The sequence below is a fragment of the Mustela erminea genome, chromosome 4 (assembly GCF_009829155.1).
Source record: "Mustela erminea isolate mMusErm1 chromosome 4, mMusErm1.Pri, whole genome shotgun sequence".
Lineage (NCBI taxonomy): Eukaryota > Metazoa > Chordata > Mammalia > Carnivora > Mustelidae > Mustela > Mustela erminea.
In genome coordinates, this window is record NC_045617.1 from 109,279,784 (window position 1) to 109,298,631 (window position 18,848).

Genomic DNA, 18,848 nt, shown 5'->3' on the forward strand with positions numbered 1-18,848 from the left:
TGAGAGAGAGCACCAGAGGGAAGGTGAGAGGGAGAAGCAGACTCCCCATGGAGCTGGGAGCCCGAAGCGGGACTCGATCCCATATGGAATGATAGTTACACATACACACACAGAAATGTACACAAACCGAGATAGAAAGAGTAAAAATAAAAAGATTTGGGGAGAGAGTACTATCAACAAAATGGTAGAGTTTATAGCTCCAGATGCCCACCCCTCTACAGAAACATGGAAAAAACAAGCAGGAACTCTCAAAAACAACATTTTCCTAACTCTGAAAAAGGCAAACTTTACAAAAAACAAGCAAACGCTGAGTAAAGATAAATGCATCTTAAAAATGTAAGAAATGGTAGCTTTTTAACTTCCTCTTTTTCCAGCCTCTGCCAGCTCAGCAGCACTCTTGAAGGTGACAGCCTGCATTCTCAGTGTGGGACCATGGTCTTTGGTCTTGAAGGAAGCAAAGTGTATCTTATCTGCCGTTTCTAGCTCTTCTAGAAGATATGTAAAGGACTGATGCAAAGCGTTCATCACTTTTTGCCTAAATTGGAACTCTCCGGAAGGGTAACAGGCATTGTTTGAAACCAGTGTGAGGTGAAGTAAGTCCCAACAATGACAAGTGTAAAAGATTATTCTTAAGCTATATGCATTAGTTTTTAAAACAATTTGGCAAGTAAAAAAATAAACTCATCCACATTGGAAAGGAAGACAGTAAAACTATCTCATCATAAGTCATTAAGGAAATTAAAATCCAAACTATAATTATGTATAGCTTCACACCCAGTAGCATGGCTATAATACATTTTTTAAAAAGGAAAACAATTACTGTTGATGCAGATGTGAAGTAATTGGTCCTCATACATCACCAGTGAGAATAAAAGAATAGTCCAGCCACTATAGAAAACAATTTGTTAGTTCCTCAAATAGTGGAGACAAACCATAAGTGACTCTTAATCTCACAAAACAAACTGAGGGTTGCTGGGGGGAGGGGGTTTGGGAGAAGGGGGTGGGATTATGGACATTGGGGAGGGTATGTACTTTGGTGAGTGCTGTGAAGTGTGTAAACCTGGTGATTCACAGACCTGTACCCCTGGGGATAAAAATATATGTTTATAAAAAATAAAAATAATTAATTAAAAAAAAGAATTATCATATTAATTGCAGACCTTGAAATTCTTCTGCTAGTTATTTACTACAAAAAAATTAAAATTCAGGGCACCTGGGTGGCTCAGTTGGTTAAGCTACTGCCTTCAGCTCAGGTCACGATCCCAGGTTCCTGGGACCAAGCCTCACATCAGGCTCTCTGCTTGGTGGGGGGCCTCCTTCCCCCACTTTCTCTCTGTCTGCCTCTCTGCCTACTTGTGATCTCTGTCAAATGAATAAAATCTTAAAAAAAAAAAAAAAGATGGACTGAATCAGAATACACAAAAGACGTTAAGCAATCAAATTATTTAACTTTTCATGCATGTTTAATTCTATGAAAATAAAAGTTCCTAACACATAAAGTTACAAATTCCTAAAATTTGGCTAAAATGGACAAAACTTAAGTAAATTACTAATCTTTATGTATGATACTTTAGATTTTTATGTTACCGATAACATTAACTAACCATTGTTGGTTTTTTAGTGTCCTCCATGGACAGAAGGTTACTAATTTTATGATGGTTTTGACATCAGAAAGTTTTGTGCACAGAAGGTTACTAATTTTATGATGGTTTTGACATTAATACTTTAAAGTTCAGTCCATTAAAGGTAGATATCCCAAGTTATAATTCCTTCTTAAGATTTTCTTTTTAGTTTACAAATCTGATTTTGCCAAGTTAAAACATAGAAAAATATTAATAATCCCCATCAAATGGGAAGGGTTTACAATTTAATTATTTTTTTCTTAAACTTGGATTGACACTTAAAAATTAATGTATTTGACCTACTTTTTAAGAACTCAGATATTTGCCTAACAAATTAAATCTTCCAAAGTACCAAAAAACTTGTATAAAACTAATAAATGAAACATAAATGAAATGAATATGATGTCTTAAGATTTCCTATATATTTCAATAGTACATATGATCATAATTTTTAAAAAAAACTTAAAATTTTAAATCAATTACTCAAAAGTGTATTTTAAATTTGCATCAAAGAATAACTTATTATTCTAATGTGCCAACATTTTTTAAGTTTTAGAATAAACCATGCACAGAATATTTTTCTCCTCAAAATATTAAACTATAAGCTTCATTTATTTTGTTATCTATATAATTCATTTTAAATATTAACTTTTAAAATTCTTTTTAAAATTTATTTTAAAGATTTTATTTATTTGTCAGAGAGACAAAGAGATTATCCTTTATCATTTTCATATTCAATGAAAATACTACTGCCATTTACTGCTATATTATCTAACAAAAATGAATAGCAATCAGATTTCAACCTGCATTTCCTACTATATGCAAGACCTTCAGTTTGTCACCAGAAATAAAATCAGAATAGAACAAAACAATCTGAAAAGGCCCTACAATTTATTTAGAAAGATAAATTCAAACACACAATAGTATAGATTTGGTTCTAGTGTTCTACTCAGAACTTGTGTTACTCTTGAAAATTTGACTTCCCTTTGCTATAAACAATAATGGTAAAAATTAATATCTATTAACATTCTTCCCCTCTTTTCACCTAAAAACAAATGCAGAGTACAGATTTTATGTTCCAAGAAATACATATAGATGGAATATAGATTGAAATTTTAAAATATTCAATTAGAATACAATACATACTTCAGAATTTTTCTCTACTATTTTTTTCTAAAACATTTGATATATTTGAAACATGTATTTAGCTAACCTGTCACTAATGATCATGGATTATTGTAAATGACTCTTAGCAAAATATCACACAATTTAAGTTATATTGGCATTTAAAATTTCCGGGGAGGTTCAAATCAATTTGACACAATTATTTTGTAGTGATATTTCTAATAGTTAGTGGTTAATCTGAATCTCTTGACATATTTGATTTAACTAAAATTACATGTGAATAGACCTTTCAAATTGTGATAACTCATTAAAACTTGTGCCAGTGTAGCAAAAAAACTGAGGTCTACTATAAGCTATAGAAGGGTTAGAAAACACTTTCTTTTAAAAGAAAATAGGTGATTTCTAATTAGAATAATAGTAAGAGTAACACATCAAATATATTTTATCATTTTTTAAAACACAGAAACATCTGAGGCCCCCAAAATAAAGATTCAGTTAATTAACTTAATTAAGTAAAAGCTTTAACAGATATAGGAAATGTTAGCAAGAATGAAGACAAAATAATCTGTTTTATCAGTAAAAGAAGACTTTTGTGATAAAATAGTCTACAAGTAACTGGTTCTTTAATTGTTCTAAAGGTAGAGTACTCAGATCATGGGATCAAAGAAAAGCCCTTTATTTACTTTAATAAGCTATCCAGTACTCACAGCATAGAATCAAAAAAATTCCCATATTTAATTTAATGAGGTGGTTACTTCCATTCTCATTCTTCTTCATACAATTTAAGGTCTTCTGTTTATGGAAAAATGAAGAAATATTTTAAATATAAAAGTATGAATGACCATCTGGTTTGAAAAATTATGGCTATATGTTAGCTAAGATCCGTATTTTATGCATTTATTTCTCAATAATTCAACAATTAAAACTCCAGTTTAATAACTATTCAAATACAATGTATCCTTTCTCTTACCTCATGTTTACTTTTGAGTTTTTAATAATTTAGTTTTGTTACAGAGCAAATTAACTTGTATGTTAATTGCAAATATTAGTAAAGGTAGATGAGTGAAAAAAAAAATTTTAATTGTAACTTTAAAATAAAATAAAATAATTTAGGTAATTCTAATATACAAACATGAAAACTTAATATTTTGATATATAATCTTCATATTTTAACCTGTATTTACATGCATTTCTAAACATAAATGCAAATATAAGCTTATATAAATAAATATGTACAATGTTTAGATATATACATAGAAAAATTACTTTATAAATATAAACCATAATTTTTTTTTATGAATTCATTGAAGACCCACTTTTCATTCATACTCATCTTTGTCATTGTGATTCTGGGGATCATATAGACATGTGTTCTTGTAATGGTTCTGCTCCTTACCAGCTCCGTAACATAGGATAAGTTTGGATAAGTTCATGTGCCTGTGAAATAGGAATAATAAAAATAATAGTATTTTCTTATACAGATGTTGTAAGAATCAAATGAGATCATGGAAAAAGTACTTCAGACCATACCTATCCTTCTCATAATATTTACCTCCTCCTTGACATTTTTCCATTCTTCTTCTTCAAGAAATTTAAACATTTCCAATTGTTTATTCATTCTTATTTCATCAAACTAATTATAATTTGATATTGATTATTGCTGTTATCATGTTACGTATTTAAAGAACTTGGAAAGTCTTAATGTATGTTATGGGAAAATTAATAACAGTAAAATTCTTTTTTATTAAGATCTAGTAGAAATTCCCCAGAACACTGTCTTTTTATTTATTTATTATTATTATTTTTTTTTCTATTTTTTTTTTTAATTTCCAGCATAACAGTATTCATTATTTTTGCACCACACCCCGTGCTCCATGCAATCCGTGCCCTTTATAATACCCACCACCTGGTACCCCAACCTCCCATCCCCCGTCCCTTCAAAACCCTCTGATTGTTTTTCAGAGTCCATAGTCTCTCATGGATCACCTCCCCTTCCAATTTCCCCCAACTCCCTTCTCCACTCTAAGTCCCCATGTCCTCCATGCTATTTGTTATGCTCCACAAATAAGTGAAACCATATGATAATTGACTCTCTCTGCTTGACTTATTTCACTCAGCATAATCTCTTCCAGTCCCGTCCATGTTGGTACAAAAGTTGGGTATTCATCCTTTCTGATGGAGGCATAATACTCTATCCCCAGGGGTACAGGTCTGTGAATCACCAGGTTTACACACTTCACAGCACTCACCAAAGCACATACCCTCCCCAATGTCCATAATCCCACCCCCTTCTCCCAAACCCCCTCCCCCCAGCAACCCTCAGTTTGTTTTGTGAGATTAAAAGTCACTTATGGTTTGTCTCCCTCCCAATCCCATCTTGTTTCATTGATTCTTCTCCTACCCACTTAAGCCCCCATGTTGCATCACCACTTCCTCATATCAGGGAGATCATATGATAGTTGTCTTTCTCTGCTTGACTTATTTCGCTAAGCATGATACGTTCTAGTTCCATCCATGTTGTCGCAAATGGCAAGATTTCACTTCTTTTGATGGCTGCATAGTATTCCATTGTGTATATATACCACATCTTCTTGATCCATTCATCTGTTGATGGACATCTAGGTTCTTTCCATAGTTTGGCTATTGTGGACATTGCTGCTATAAACATTCGGGTGCATGTGCCCCTTTGGATCACTACGTTTGTATCCTTAGGGTAAATACCCAATAGTGCAATTGCTGGGTCATAGGGCAGTTCTATTTTCAACATTTTGAGGAACCTCCGTGCTGTTTTCCAGAGTGGCTGCACCAGCTTGCATTCCCACCAACAGTGTAGGAGGGTTCCCCTTTCTCCGCATCCTCGCCAGCATCTGTCATTTCCTGACTTGTTTATTTTAGCCATTCTGACTGGTGTGAGGTGATATCTCATTGTGGTTTTGATTTGTATTTCCCTGATGCCGAGTGATATGGAGCACTTTTTCATGTGTCTGTTGGCCATCTGGATGTCTTCTTTGCAGAAATGTCTGTTCATGTCCTCTGCCCATTTCTTGATTGGATTATTTGTTCTTTGGGTGTTGAGTTTGCTAAGTTCTTTATAGATTCTGGACACTAGTCCTTTATCTGATATGTCATTTGCAAATATCTTCTCCCATTCTGTCAGTTGTCTTTTGATTTTGTTAACTGTTTCCTTTGCTGTGCAAAAGCTTTTGATCTTGATGAAATCCCAATAGTTCATTTTTGCCCTTGCTTCCCTTGCCTTTTGCGTTGTTCCTAGGAAGATGTTGCTGCGGCAGAGGTGAAAGAGGTTACTGCCTGTGTTCTCCTCAAGGATTTGGATGGATTCCTTTCGCACATTGAGGTCCTTCATCCATTTTGAGTCTATTTTTGTGTGTGGTGTAAGGAAATGGTCCAATTTCATTTTTCTGCATGTGGCTGTCCAATTTTCCCAGCACCATTTATTGAAGAGGCTGTCTTTTTTCCATTGGACATTCTTTCCTGCTTTGTCGAAGATTAGTTGACCATAGAGTTGAGGGTCTATTTCTGGGCTCTCTATTCTGTTCCATTGATCTATGTGTCTGTTTTTTGCCAGTACCATGCTGTCTTGATGACGACAGCTTTGTAATAGAGCTTGAAGTCCGGAATTGTGATGCCACCAACGTTGGCTTTCTTTTTCAATATCCCTTTGGCTATTCGAGGTCTTTTCTGGTTCCATATAAATTTTAGCATTATTTGTTCCATTTCTTTGAAAAAGATGGATGGTACTTTGATAGGAATTGCATTAAATGTGTAGATTGCTTTAGGTAGCATAGACATTTTCACAATATTTATTCTTCCAATCCAGGAGCATGGAACATTTTTCCATTTCTTTGTGTCTTCCTCAATTTCTTTCATGAGTACTTTATAGTTTTCTGAGTATAGATTCTGTGTCTCTTTGGTTAGGTTTATTCCTAGGTATCTTATGGTTTTGGGTGCAATTGTAAATGGGATTGACTCCTTAATTTCTCTTTCTTCTGTCTTGCTGTTGGTGTAGAGAAATGCAACTGATTTCTGTGCATTGATTTTATATCCTGACACTTTACTGAATTCCTGTATAAGTTCTAGCAGTTTTGGAGTGGAGTCTTTTGGGTTTTCCACATATAGTATCATATCATCTGCAAAGAGTGATAATTTGACTTCTTCTTTGCCGATTTGGATGCCTTTAATTTCCTTTTGTTGTCTGATTGCTGAGGCTAGGACCTCTAGTACTATGTTGAATAGCAGTGGTGATAATGGACATCCCTGCCGTGTTCCTGACCTTAGCGGAAAAGCTTTCAGTTTTTCTCCATTGAGAATGATATTTGCGGTGGGTTTTTCATAGATGGCTTTGATGATATTGAGGTATGTGCCCTCTATCCCTACACTTTGAAGAGTTTTGATCAGGAAGGGATGCTGTACTTTGTCAAATGCTTTTTCAGCATCTATTGAGAGTATCATATGGTTCTTGTTCTTTCTTTTATTGATGTGTTGTATCACATTGACTGATTTGCGGATGTTGAACCAACCTTGCAGCCCTGGAATAAATCCCACTTGGTCGTGGTGAATAATCTTTTTAATGTACTGTTGAATCCTATTGGCTAGTATTTTGTTGAGTATTTTCGCATCTGTGTTCATCAAGGATATCGGTCTATAGCTCTCTTTTTTGGTGGGACCCTTGTCTGGTTTTAGGATCAAGGTGATGCTGGCCTCATAAAATGAGTTTGGAAGTTTTCCTTCCATTTCTATTTTTTGGAACAGTTTCAGGAGAATAGGAATTAGTTCTTCTTTAAATGTTTGGTAGAATTCCCCCGGGAAGCCGTCTGGCCCTGGGCTTTTGTTTGTTTGGAGATTTTTAATGACTGTTTCAATCTCCTTACTGGTTATGGGTCTGTTCAGGCTTTCTATTTCTTCCTGGTTCAGTTGTGGTAGTTTATATGTTTCTAGGAATGCATCCATTTCTTCCAGATTGTCAAATTTATTGGCGTAGAGTTGCTCATAGTATGTTCTTATAATAGTTTGTATTTCTTTGGTGTTAGTTGTATCTCTCCTCTTTCATTCATGATTTTATTTATTTGGGTCCTTTCTCTTTTCTTTTTGATAAGTCGGGCCAGGGGTTTATCAATTTTATTAATTCTTTCAAAGAACCAGCTCCTAGTTTCGTTGATTTGTTCTATTGTTTTTTTGGTTTCTATTTCATTGATTTCTGCTCTGATCTTTATGATTTCTCTTCTCCTGCTGGGCTTAGGGTTTCTTTCTTGTTCTTTCTCCAGCTCCTTTAGGTGTAGGGTTAGGTTGTGTACCTGAGACCTTTCTTGTTTCTTGAGAAAGGCTTGTACCGCTATATATTTTCCTCTCAGGACTGCCTTTGTTGTGTCCCACAGATTTTGAACCGTTGTATTTTCATTATCATTTGTTTCCATGATTTTTTTCAATTCTTCTTTAATTTCCCGGTTGACCCATTCATTCTTTAGAAGGATGCTGTTTAGTCTCCATGTATTTGGGTTCTTTCCAAACTTCCTTTTGTGGTTGAGTTCTAGCTTTAGAGCATTGTGGTCTGAAAATATGCAGGGAATGATCCCAATCTTTTGATACCGGTTGAGTCCTGATTTAGGACCGAGGATGTGATCTATTCTGGAGAATGTTCCATGTGCACTAGAGAAGAATGTGTATTCTGTTGCATGGGATGAAATATTCTGAATATATCTGTGATGTCCATCTGGTCCAGTGTGTCGTTTAAGGCCTTTATTTCCTTGCTGATCTTTTGCTTGGATGATCTGTCCATTTCAGTGAGGGGAGTGTTAAAGTCCCCTACTATTATTGTATTATTGTTGATGTGTTTCTTTGATTTTGTTATTAATTGGTTTATATAGTTGGCTGCTCCCACGTTGGGGGCATAGATATTTAAAATTGTTAGATCTTCTTGTTGGACAGACCCTTTGAGTATGATATAGTGTCCTTCCTCATCTCTTATTATAGTCTTTGGCTTAAAATCTAATTGATCTGATATAAGGATTGCCACTCCTGCTTTCTTCTGATGTCCATTAGCATGGTAAATTCTTTTCCACCCCCTCACTTTAAATCTGGAGGTGTCTTCGGGCTTAAAATGAGTTTCTTGGAGGCAACATATAGATGGGTTTTGTTTTTTTATCCATTCTGATACCCTGTGTCTTTTGACAGGGGCATTTAGCCCATTAACATTCAGGGTAACTATTGAGAGATATGAATTTAGTGCCATTGTATTGCCTGTAAGGTGACTGTTACTGTATATGGTCTCTGTTCCTTTCTGATCTACCACTTGTAGGCTCTCTCTTTGCTTAGAGGACCCCTTTCAATATTTCCTGTAGAGCTGGTTTGGTATTTGCAAATTCTTTCAGTTTTTGTTTGTCCTGGAAGCTTTTAATCTCTCCTTCTATTTTCAATGATAGCCTAGCTGGATATAGTATTCTTGGCTGCATGTTTTTCTCGTTTAGTGCTCTGAAAATATCATGCCAGCTCTTTCTGGCCTGCCCGGTCTCTGTGGATAAGTCAGCTGCCAATCTAATATTTTTACCATTGTATGTTACAGACTTCTTTTCCCGGGCTGCTTTCAGGATTTTCTCTTTGTCACTGAGACTTGTAAATTTTACTATTAGGTGACGGGGTGTGGGCCTATTCCTATTGATTTTGAGGGGCGTTCTCTGAACCTCCTGAATTTTGATGCTCGTTCCCTTTGCCATATTGGGGAAATTCTCCCCAATAATTCTCTCCAGTATACCTTCTGCTCCCCTCTCTCTTTCTTCTTCTTCTGGAATCCCAATTATTCTAATGTTGTTTCGTCTTATGGTGTCACTTATCTCTCGAATTCTCCCCTCGTGGTCCAGTAGCTGTTTGTCCCTCTTTTGCTCAGCTTCTTTATTCTCTGTCATTTGGTCTTCTATATCACTAATTCTTTCTTCTGCCTCATTTATCCTAGCAGTGAGAGCCTCCATTTTTGATTGCACTTCATTAATAGCTTTTTTGATTTCAACTTGGTTAGATTTTAGTTCTTTTATTTCTCCAGAAAGGGCTTTTATATCTCTCGAGAGGGTTTCTCTAATATCTTCCATGCCTTTTTCGACCCCGGCTAGAACCTTGAGAATTGTCATTCTGAACTCTAGATCTGACATATTACCAATGTCTGTATTGATTAGGTCCCTAGCCTTCGGTACTGCCTCTTGTTCTTTTTTTTGTGTTGAATTTTTCCGTCTTGTCATTTTGTCCAGATAAGAGTATATGAAGGGGCAAGTAAAATACTAAAAGGGTGGCAACAACCCCAGGAAAAAATGCTTTAACCAAATTAGAAGAGATCCAAAATCGTGAGGGGGGAGAAAGGGGATAAAAAGAGGTTCAAAAAGGAAGAAAGAAAAAAAAAGAAAAAAGAAAAAAAAAGAATTAAAAAAAAAAAAGGAAAACACCTAAGAAAAATGTAAAAAAGAAAAAACATATATATTAGATAAACTAGTAAAAAATCGTTAAAAAAGAAAAAGGTAACAGTTAAAAAAAAAAAAAGTTTTACCCGAAGGCGAGAAAAAAAAAAAAAAATGAAAAAGAAAAAAATTAAATTAACTGCAAGACTAAAAAAAAATCACAGGGAAAAAGCCATGAGTTCCGTGCTTGGCTTTCTCCTCCTCTGGAATTCTGTTGCTCTCCTTGGTATTGAAACCGCACTCCTTGGTAGGTGAACTTGGTCTCGGCTGGATTTCTTGTTGATCTTCTGGGGGAGGGGCCTGTTGTAGTGATTCTCTAGTGTCTTTGCCCCAGGCGGAATTACACCGCCCTTACCCGGGGCCGGGGTGAGTAATCCGCTCGGGTTTGCTTTCAGGAGCTTTTGTTCCCTGAGCGCTTTCCGTAGAGTTCCGGAGGACGGGAATACAAATGGTGGCCTCCTGGTCTCCGGCCTGGAGGAGCCGAGAGCCCAGGGCCGCACTCCTCAGTGCGCCCTCAGAGAACAGCGCCCAGTTACTCCCGTCTGCCTGACCTCCGGCCGCGCTCCGAGCTCACCGAGCCTGCGACCGGTTCAAGGTAACACCGAGCTGCGAGCTTACTGTTGGCTCTGTCTCTGTAGCCGGCTTTCCCGTTCCAATACCCGCAAGGTCTGCGACACTCAGACACCCCTGATCCTTCTGTGACCCTGCGGGACCTGAGGCCACGCTGAACCCGCGTGGGCTTCGCCCTGGTTTAGCCTCTGGAGCGATGTCCCTCAGCGGAACAGACTTTTAAAAGTCCTGATTTTGTGCGCCGTTGCTCCGCCGCTTGCCGGGAGCCGGCCCCTCCCCCCGGGGTTTATCTTCCCGTCGCTTTGGATTCACTTCTCCGCCGGTCCTACCTTTCAGAAAGTGGTTGTTTTTCTGTTTCCAGAATTGCTGTTCTTCTTCTCTTCGATCTGCCGATGGATTTGCAGGTGTTTGCAATCTTTAGATAAGCTATCTAGCTGATCTCCGGCTAGCTGAAGCAGTCTCAGCCTGCTGCTTCTCCGCCATCTTGACTCCTCCCTCGGAAAGCTGGGTTTTGAGCATGTTTTTGCACAAACACCAGACGGGCCTGAGAGAACAAGTATTGTGAATTTAGGGGACCCTTACATAATTGTTCCAGCCTCAGGATCAAGACCTTCCTTGATTTCCTGAATATCCCAAAAGGATAGAACATTTGAAGGATTTGCTATTCAAATCAACCTTTATCTCCAGATCCGCTGTCTCTTTCAGACAAAGAAACCATATATTTATGGACCTTCTTTCCCATGTGGCCATAATGTCTTATCACTTGTGCCTTTTTTCCTCTTATACAAGTGCTAGATGTAAAGACATGAAAAGAATGTACATTTGAGTTGTCCAGATCTACCATGTGGAAAGAGTAACTAATAAGGAAACATACACAGAGGAATACAGAATCAAAAATTGAGAGAGCATTTATTCTTCTCCTACCCACTTAAGCCCCCATGTTGACTTAGAGTGGAGAAGGGAGTTGGGGGAAATTGGAAGGGGAGGTGAACCATGAGAGACTATGGACTCTGAAAAACAATCTGAGGGTTTTGAAGGGACGGGGGGTGGGAGGTTGGGGTACCAGGTGGTGGGTATTATAGAGGGCACGGATTGCATGGAGCACGGGGTGTGGTGCAAAAATAATGAATACTGTTATGCTGGAAATAAAAAAAAAAAAATTAAAAAAAAAAATTGAGAGAGCAAAAAATCAAATATCATGCCATCATTTGAAACTCAGCACTCAGCTGTGTTCAAACCTGTCTACCACTAAATGTATCAATCAGATATTTCTGAAAAATTGCCTCAGCTTGTGATTAAATTGTTTTCTCAGTAGAATTAAAGTTTTAAATTTGCATTTTATGTTTTAAAGATGGTTTCTTTCCCGTACAGCAGAAATTCTCTTTTTTTATATAAATCAGTCATATATCTTGAGAGAACATGTGTTGAATTAATTATATCTTGTGCCTTAAAATATGATAGGTGAGGTTTTTTTAAATTATGATAAAAAACCATTTGGAGTTTTGTAAATTGTAGATAATGCAGTAATCTTTATTTTCCTATTTCATTAATAAATAATGTGACAACTAATTACATCACTGCCATTAATTAAAGATAATTAGTGGAACATTTTTTTTAAAAACAAAACGTTAGGTGATGGTAATACAAACATGATTAAACAACTAAGTGTAACATATCATATTACTTCTATGTTTAAAAAGTCCACATGTGGGGCACCTGGGTGGCTCAGTGGGTTAAGCCTCTGCCTTCAGCTCAAGTCATGATCTCAGGGTCCTGAAATAGAGCCCCACATTGGGCTCTCCGCTCAGCAGGGAGCCTGCCTCTACGTCTCTCTCTGCCTGCCTCTCTGCCTACTTGTGATCTCTGTCTGTCAAATAAATAAATAAAATCTTAAAAAAAAAAAAAAAAGTCCACATGTAACAGTGGTCTCCTAAAACTTTCAGGTGAAAGTAGAAGTGGCTTCTCTACTTATAATTTCACCTGTTTGAAATTGAGAGCCAAATGACTTCTTATAGAAAAAGTTCTAGTTTAATTATTTATTTATTTTAAGATTTTATTTATTTACTTGAAAGACTGAGTGAGAGAGAGAATGAGCAGGGATGGGGAGACAGAAGGAGAGGGAGGGAGAAGCAGGCTCTGCTCAGCAGGGAGCCTTAAGTGGGGTTTAATCCCTGGTACTCCTGGCATTATGACCTGAGCCAAAGGCAGATGCTTAACTGAACCATCCAGGTACCCCTTGGGTTTATATAAATACAGTGTTACTATTATTTCTATCTTTTAATAATTTCTACAGTTACAATGCATCAACTTACTCTTGGTCAAGTAGGAGCCACTGTGTTATGAGTCAGTCAGAAAAAGGAAAACCAAATTACATGAAATAAAACACCCTAAATACCATAAGATGTAAGTATAAGGAATTAGGTACTTAAAGAATTTCATCACAACAATAAAAGTTCAGGATGAGAAACTTCTAACACACATTCAAAGAAGAATTAACACCAATTCTTTTCAAACACCTCAAAGAAAAAGAAAATGATAAAACATTTCCAAACTCATTTCTTGAGTTCCCCGTTACCTTGAAAATAAAGCCAGATCAAGACATTGCAACAAAATAAAATCACAGACCAATCTGTCTTTTGAGAATATATATAAAAATTTTAAATAAAATACTAGCAAAACCAATCCCACAGTACATGGAAAGGATTATACACCATTAACAAGTGGGTTTTATCCCAGCAATACAATGGTGGTTCAACATAAACAAATCAATGTAATCATATTAATAGAAGGGGAAAAAAATAACATGATCAACTCAGTTGATGTGAAGACTACAAAACAATGATGAAAGAAGATCTAAATAAATTGAAAGACATCCTGAGTTCATACACAGGAATACTTAACATTGTTATGATGTCAATACTACCTAAAGTAATCTACACATTCAATGCAATCCCTATCATATTTCAAAACTTTCATTTGTAGAAATGAAAAAGCCAATCCTCAAATTCATGTAAATCTGCAAGGGACCTCAAATAACCAAATCAATTTTGAAAAAAAGCTGGAAGATTTTCTTTTCCTGATTTCAAAACACCATCCAAAACTACTTAAAAGAACATGGTATTGGCATAAGGCAAGAGCAATAGGATGGAACTGACAGTTCAGAAATAAACACATGGATCTATGGCCAGCTGATTTCTAGTAAGAATGACAAGCTCACACAAGGGGGAAAGAACAGTTTCTTCAACAAAAGGTATTAGGAGAACTGAATTTCCATGCAAAAGAATGCAATTGATATCTACCTAACACATACAGAAAAAAAATAACTCAAAATAGATCAATGGTATAAGTATGAGAGCTAATCTAATGTAGGAGTAAATCTTGGTGACTCAGCTTTAGCAATGAATTTTTATATATGATACCAAAACCAAATGGAAGTAAAGAAAAAAAAATAGATAAATTGGACTTTATCAAAATACAAATTTGGATATCAAAAGACATTATTAAGAAAGTGAAAAGACAACTTACAGAATGGGAGAAAATATTTGCAAATCATATATTTACTATCTAGAATATATTAATAATACTAATAAATACTATTAACTTACTAAAAAAAGAACTCTTATAAATCAAAAAATCAAAAAGAAGAAAAAACTTATTTAATAATAATCAAATGGCTTAAACAGATATTCCTACAAAAATCATAAACAAATGGCCAGGGGCACCTGGATGGCTCAGACCTTAAGCTGCTGCCTTTGGCTCAGGTCATGATCCCAGGGTTCTGGGATCCAACCCTGGGTCTGGCTCCCTGCTCCACAGAAAGCCTGCTTCTCCTTGTCCCACTCCCCCTGCTTGTGTTCCCTCTCTTGCTGTGTCTCTCTCTGTCAAATAAATAACTAAAATCTTAAAAAAAATAAAATAAATAAATGTCCAGTAATCACTCAAAAAGATATTTTAAATCATCATGAGTTATCACTTATACCTACTCGGATGACTATTAAATAAAATTAAAAAAACAGAAAGCAACAAGTTTTGGTGAGGTTCTGGACAAATTGTAACCCTTGTACTCTTAATGACAATAGTACAGGCCCTATGGAAAACAGTCTGATGCTTCCTCCAAGAGCTAAACATTGAATTATCATATGATCCAGTTCTTCTACTGCTGGGCATATACCCAACATAATTTAAATCAGAAACTCAAATAAATACTTGTATATCAGTGTTCATTGTAGCATTATTCATAATAGTCAAAAGATAACATTACAAAATTCATTAACAGATGAATGAATAAACAAACAGTGTGGTATATGTATGCTATGAAATATTATTTATTCATAAAAAATTATTTCAGGGACGAACCCTGAAAATACTAGGCTAAAATAAATAAGCCAGAAACAAAAAGTCAAATATGTGATTTCACTTACATGTGATATGTAGAAAGGTAAATTCTTAGAGACAGAAAATAGGTTAGAGATTGCCAGGGTCAGAGGGAAAGAGGTGTTACTGTTCGGTGGTCACAGAGTTTTCTTCTCTCTTTTGGGGGAGGGGCTGTCAAGAACTTTTATTTCCTGATTTAATCTATTTATTTATTTATTTATTTAAGATGTTATTTACTTATTTGACAGAAAGACACATGAGGAGGGTGAAGGAGGGGCTGAGGAACAAAAGGAGAGGGAGAAGTAAGTTTCCCACTGATCAGGGAGCTGGGTGTGGCACTTGAGCACAGGATCCTAGGATTATGACCTGAGCCCAAAGCAGACAATTAACCGACTACATCACAGGCACCCCTATATCCTGCTTTTAAAATTGTCACCATCATGGACTTCTTAGATTCTTCTGTACCTTTGTCCCAGTGGCTCTTGGTGGTAGCTCCACATGCAGCTGCTCTCCTGCTCCTCCCTCTGCCCTTCTGGTTGCTCACCCATTCAGCCCGAGTTTGACAGATCAATTTGCTTTGTCCTTCCAACCTGTGGGAATAAGAACTGGACTTTTCTGGCTGGTGGAGTGTTCCTCATCAGCCAGTGTGCAAGCCCAGCCTATTACTTATTAATTCTGCTTCCTCTTGGTTTTTGTGGCTTCAGCATCTTTCACATTCTAGACAAGAACGAGCTGTTTTAGAAAATTAAGCGTGAGAATTCCAGCCAAGGGCACTCATGAAGACAAAGTAAAACCAGAAGTAGAGTAGGCAGCCCAGCTCGCCATGCTGGAATCTGTCCTGGTGCTCTGTCAGGAAATAGAGCACATCCCTGTAGATCTGCTCCACAGAGACCACAGGCTGTAAGACAAAACAGAGGGACTGCTAGTGGAGAAAGGCAGTCATCACCCACAGGCTAAGTGGTCTCCATAGGCAAGCTGTAATGGTCTCCATGCATATGTGAAGTTGTCACTCAGACTGTATCAGCTATCTCCTGTAGCACAGGCTTTCCAAAGTTGGGAGAAGAAAGTTTGGTCTTGGGGCCCCTGGGTGACTTAGTTAAGAGCCTGCATTTGGCTCAAGTTATGATCTCAGGATCCTGGGATTGAGCCCCACTTTGGGTTGCCTGCTTAGTGCAGCCCCAGCTTCTTTCTCTGCTGTTCCCTCTGCTTGTGCTGTCTCACTATCTATGTCAAACAAACGAATTAAATTTAATTAAAAAAAAAAAAAACGAAAAATAAAGAAAGCTTAGTTTCCAAGAGAGTGTTTGTGGTAGAAGCTGAACCAGCCCTCAGTCACCATGTGAACGAACCCACATATTGCAAACCAGCACAGGGACAGCAGCTACTAAGTCCTAAGGGGACCACAACAGTTACATCAATAACAGTTAGAACAGCCATGTGGTTACAGCCAAGACCCCAGAGATGTAGAAGAAGCCAACCAGGAGATGCTGAGTGGGGCAGTCATTAGGTATAAAGTTGTTCAGCTCAGGTGCCAAGGCCAGTATGGGTGCAAGGGTCTGGTGTCAGTGGTCATGTCTTTGTAGGCTAATGGATGCAAAAAAGAGGAAAATGGGGTCATGGAGCTTCTGTTTGGGGTGATAAAACTATAAATATAGTGGTAATGACTCCATCTGAAATAGATTGTGAATATAATTAATGCCACTTAGTTGTAAGCTAAAAATGACTAATAGTTTTATGTAGATGATGATGATGATAAACATGATAGATGGATAGATAGACAGACAGATGGATAGATAGCTGTACTATAAGTAAAATTAATCAGCAAAGTTGGAAATTTGGAAGAAAAATATTCATGGAACACCACTGTTGCTTTCAAGAAATTAGAAGACTACAGTGAACACTGAAAACTGCCTTTGATAATCACTGGTATCTGCAGCACTGACCTGAGTGACACACCTAAAAAATCCTGAAATTTAATGTAAATCTTACAATTGTATTATACATTTAAAAAAAAAAATCCATGTACTGACAAAGGGGGAAAAAAAAAAAGTCTTCACACCATCTGCTGCATCCCAATATTTCATCAGAATTCTATGGGAAAGAGTGCCTGGAAATTGTTACCAAATTTTTCTCCTATTTTGTAGATGGGATTGCAAAGGGCTACAGTTGATTTCAAGATGATAACAAAACAATGAGATAGTCCATGAGATTGTCAATTCAGTATCCAAATGTATTTTTTCATTTAAATTTAATCTGGGAATAAAAATAATAGCAACTGTATTACTTATCTTCTTAACATGATAGTTATTCTTTGTTTAATGAAGTGGTCATCACTTCTCTGAAAAGGAGGACCAAGAACTCTTTCATCTTTTGCCATTTGCTTCCTCTTTTAGATCAACCACAACCTACCCTTTGATAACCTATAACCTAGAGATTAAATTAGAAAATTAACTAATGTCATCAACACCTTTTATAAAATAATAGGAAGCAGGTAAGAAGAAAAAATGTTATTTAATTTATTATTGGTTAATTTTTTTTTTTTTGAGAGAGATTTTTTTTTTCTCCCTTTCTCACTTCTTTGGTTGAAACTGTGTTACCTGTCAGAAATACTGCTATTTTGTATATAAAGATGGTGAATATGATATTTAGTAATTTTACATATGATTGTGCAGGCCAAAGAATTACTGGCAGAATAAACAATCAGTACATAGATTAATTATTCTTTCCAGTGAGGACAAAGCATTGACCCTGCAACTCTAATATAATCAACCTGCTACTAGATGGTTGGCCAGTCCCTCCAGAAATGGTCATCAACATTGGTAAGATATATTTTGGTGAGGTGAAGCCCATATGCTCAAGCTCATTCATAAACTTCACTTTTCTTGAGGCCATTGAGCAACCAGAGAGATGTCTGGGGAAGAATTATTAATAGAAAGGGCTACTTTGTACACATGATTATTGAAAATCTCTTCTGCTACTTGGGTGAGGATTCTCATAAAACACAGCACATACTCAGTGGTTCATTCATGGGACTCTATTCACACGAATAGAATTTACCACCTCATTAGTAATCTTGCCATTTGTTTCTTCCAAGTGGTTCCTCATGAAGTCAAACCACCAGCAACTGCTTATGAATAAATTATTCTAGCTACGTCACTCTATAGGCAGATTTGACAGGCAGACTACCTGCTAAAAATCTATTTATTAGAGTTATTCATTTTCTCACTGTTCTTCAGGATTCCCAAAAATGTGGGAAACAATGTTGTCACAGTTAATTTTTATCTAGTGTCAAATACTGAGTATAAGCAATTATAAATCAACCACCTTTTTCTTCTCGTCAGTTCTTCACAAGAAAAATGTGTATCTGTTGTGCATCTGTGCACACATGTGTATGTGTGTGGGCATGCACATGAACAAATGTGGGGTTTTTCCTCTGAGTTTTAGATTTGAGAACTTTGGTTTAGAGTAAGACAAATTAGGTAAGTCTAGAAAGCATGAAAACAGTGTCCAAAACTCTACATAGGATTACAAATATGTGTGCCGACAAGTAGATACAAATTCCACTTCCTGAGAATTAAAGAAAGTGTTACATCTGGCTGAAGTTGGAAATGTGTATCTTACTCCTTTTCTTTACCTTACTTTAAAAAGGAAAAAGGAGAACAATAGTTTTCTTCTATTTAATCCTGTCTATGTTTGTTGG

The 18,848-nt window shown here is 36.5% G+C and overlaps 1 pseudogene; it reads right to left on the minus strand.

Annotated features, from left to right (window-relative positions):
- Positions 1-15,865: 15,865 nt before the first annotated feature.
- Positions 15,866-16,721, minus strand: LOC116589374 (annotated as a pseudogene).
- Between the last annotated feature and the right edge of the window lie 2,127 nt (positions 16,722-18,848).